This window comes from Taudactylus pleione, unplaced genomic scaffold (genome assembly GCF_031769625.1).
Source record: "Taudactylus pleione unplaced genomic scaffold, aTauple2 ptg000967l, whole genome shotgun sequence".
Taxonomy (NCBI): domain Eukaryota; kingdom Metazoa; phylum Chordata; class Amphibia; order Anura; family Myobatrachidae; genus Taudactylus; species Taudactylus pleione.
Genome location: NW_028285368.1, coordinates 12,420,001 through 12,422,500, shown reverse-complemented (window position 1 = coordinate 12,422,500; position 2,500 = coordinate 12,420,001). Strand labels below are relative to the sequence as shown.

At 37.0% G+C, this 2,500-nt stretch overlaps 11 pseudogenes; all 11 read left to right on the top strand.

Annotated features, from left to right (window-relative positions):
• The window catches only part of LOC148469838 (5S ribosomal RNA), a 119-nt pseudogene extending 63 nt beyond the window's left edge, over nt 1–56 (top strand).
• A 116-nt stretch (nt 57–172) lies between these two features.
• On the top strand, nt 173–291 carry LOC148469837 (5S ribosomal RNA; annotated as a pseudogene).
• Nucleotides 292–407: 116 nt separating this feature from the next.
• Nucleotides 408–526, top strand: LOC148469836 (5S ribosomal RNA; annotated as a pseudogene).
• A 115-nt stretch (nt 527–641) lies between these two features.
• LOC148469835 (5S ribosomal RNA) lies at nt 642–760 on the top strand (annotated as a pseudogene).
• A 116-nt stretch (nt 761–876) lies between these two features.
• Nucleotides 877–995, top strand: LOC148469834 (5S ribosomal RNA; annotated as a pseudogene).
• A 116-nt stretch (nt 996–1,111) lies between these two features.
• Nucleotides 1,112–1,230, top strand: LOC148469833 (5S ribosomal RNA; annotated as a pseudogene).
• Nucleotides 1,231–1,346: 116 nt separating this feature from the next.
• LOC148469832 (5S ribosomal RNA) lies at nt 1,347–1,466 on the top strand (annotated as a pseudogene).
• Nucleotides 1,467–1,582: 116 nt separating this feature from the next.
• On the top strand, nt 1,583–1,701 carry LOC148469831 (5S ribosomal RNA; annotated as a pseudogene).
• Nucleotides 1,702–1,816: 115 nt separating this feature from the next.
• Nucleotides 1,817–1,935, top strand: LOC148469830 (5S ribosomal RNA; annotated as a pseudogene).
• A 116-nt stretch (nt 1,936–2,051) lies between these two features.
• Nucleotides 2,052–2,170, top strand: LOC148469829 (5S ribosomal RNA; annotated as a pseudogene).
• A 116-nt stretch (nt 2,171–2,286) lies between these two features.
• Nucleotides 2,287–2,405, top strand: LOC148469828 (5S ribosomal RNA; annotated as a pseudogene).
• Nucleotides 2,406–2,500: the final 95 nt, after the last annotated feature.

Genomic DNA, 2,500 nt, shown 5'->3' with positions numbered 1-2,500 from the left:
GGACCTGGTTAGTACTTGGATGGGAGACCACCTGGGAACACCAGGTGCAATAGGCAATTTTATACAGCCATAACATTCTTTTCTATTTCATTTTACAATTAATTTTTTCAACTTATCAATGAATTTACTTGAGTTAAGAAGTAATAGAGGTCTAAGTTTAATGCTTTTGAGCACCTACAGCCAAACCACACTGGACATGCCCAATCTCGTCTGATCTTGTAAGCTATGCAGTGTTGGGCCTGGTTTGTACTTGGATGGGAGAGCACCTGGGAATACCAGGTGCTGTAAGTAATTTTATACAGCCAAAACATTCTTTTCTATTACATTTTACATTTAATTTTTTCAACTTATCAATGAATTTACTTGAGTTAAGAAGTAAAAGAGGTCTAAAGTTAATGTTTTTGAGCACCTACAGCCAAACCATGCTGGACTTGCCCAATCTCATCTGATCTTGGAAAATATGCAGTGTTGGGCCTGGTTAGTACTTGGATGGGAGACCACCTGGGAATAGCAGGAGCTGTAGGTAATTTTATACTGCCATAACATTCTTTTCTATTATATTTTACATTTAATTTTACAACTAATCATTGAATTTACTTGAGTTAAGAAGTAAAAGATATCTAAAGTTAATGTTTTTGAGCACCTACAGCCAAACCACACTGGACATTCCCCATCTCGTCTGATCTTGGAAGCTATGCAGTGTTGGGCCTGGTTAGTACTTGGATGGGAGACCACCTGGGAATACCAGGTGCTGTAGGTAATTTTTTGCAGCCATAACATTCTTTTCTATTACATTTTACATTTAATTTTTTCAACTTATCAATGAATTTACTTGAGTTAAGAAGTAATAGAGGTCTAAAGTTAATGATTTTGAGCACCTACAGCCAAACCACTCTGGACTTGCCCAATCTCATCTGATCTTGGAAGCTATGCGGTGTTGGGGCTGGTTAGTACTTGGACAGGAGACCACCTGGGAATACCAGGTGCTGTAGGTAATTTTATATAGCCATAACTTTCTTTTCTATTACATTTTACATTACATTTTTTCAACTTATCAATGAATTTACTTGAGTTAAGAAGTAAAAGAGGTCTAAAGTTAATATTATTGAGCACCTGCAGCCAAACCACACTGGACATGCCCAATTTTGTCTGATCTTGGAAGCTATGCAGTGTTGGGCCTGGTTAGTACTTGGATGGGAAACCACCCAGGAATCCCAGGTGCTGTAGGTAATTTTATATAGCCATAACATTCTTTTCTATTACATTTTACGTTTAATTTTTTCAACTTATCAATGAATTTTCTTGAGTTAAGAAGTAATAGCGGTATAAATTTAATGCTTTTGAGCACCTACAGCCAAACCACACTGGACATGCCCAATCTCGTCTGATCTTGGAATCTATGCAGTGTTGGGGCCTGGTTAGTACTTGGATGGGAGACCACTTGGGAATACCAGGTGCTGTAGGTAATTTTATACTGCCATAACATTCTTTTCTATTACATTTTACATTTAATTTTTTCAACTTATCAATGAATTTACTTGAGTTAAGAAGTAATAGAGGTCTAAAGTTAATGTTTTTGAGCACCTACAGCCAAACCACGCTGGACTTGCCCAATCTCATCTGATCTTGGAAAATATGCAGTGTTGGGCCTGGTTAGTACTTGGATGGGAGACCACCTGGGAATAGCAGGAGCTGCATGTAATTTTATACTGCCATAACATTCTTTTCTATTATATTTTACATTTAATTTTACAACTAATCATTGAATTTACTTGAGTTAAGAAGTAAAAGAGGTCTAAAGTTAATGTTTTTGAGCACCTACAGCCAAACCACACTGGACATTCCCCATCTCGTCTGATCTTGGAAGCTATGCAGTGTTGTGCCTGGTTAGTACTTGGATGGGAGACCACCTGGGAACACCAGGTGCAATAGGCAATTTTATACAGCCATAACATTCTTTTCTATTTCATTTTACAATTAATTTTTTCAACTTATCAATGAATTTAATTGAGTTAAGAAGTAATAGAGGTCTAAGTTTAATGCTTTTGAGCACCTACAGCCAAACCACACTGGACATGCCCAATCTCGTCTGATCTTGTAAGCTATGCAGTGTTGGGCCTGGTTTGTACTTGGATGGGAGAGCACCTGGAAATACCAGGTGCTGTAAGTAATTTTATACAGCCAAAACATTCTTTTCTATTACATTTTACATTTAATTTTTTCAACTTATCAATGAATTTACTTGAGTTAAGAAGTATAAGAGGTCTAAAGTTAATGTTTTTGAGCACCTACAGCCAAACCACGCTGGACTTGCCCAATCTCATCTGATCTTGGAAAATATGCAGTGTTGGGCCTGGTTAGTACTTGGATGGGAGACCACCTGGGAATAGCAGGAGCTGTAGGTAATTTTATACTGCCATAACATTCTTTTCTATTATATTTTACATTTAATTTTACAACTAATCATTGAATTTACTTGAGTTAAGAAGTAAAAGAGGTC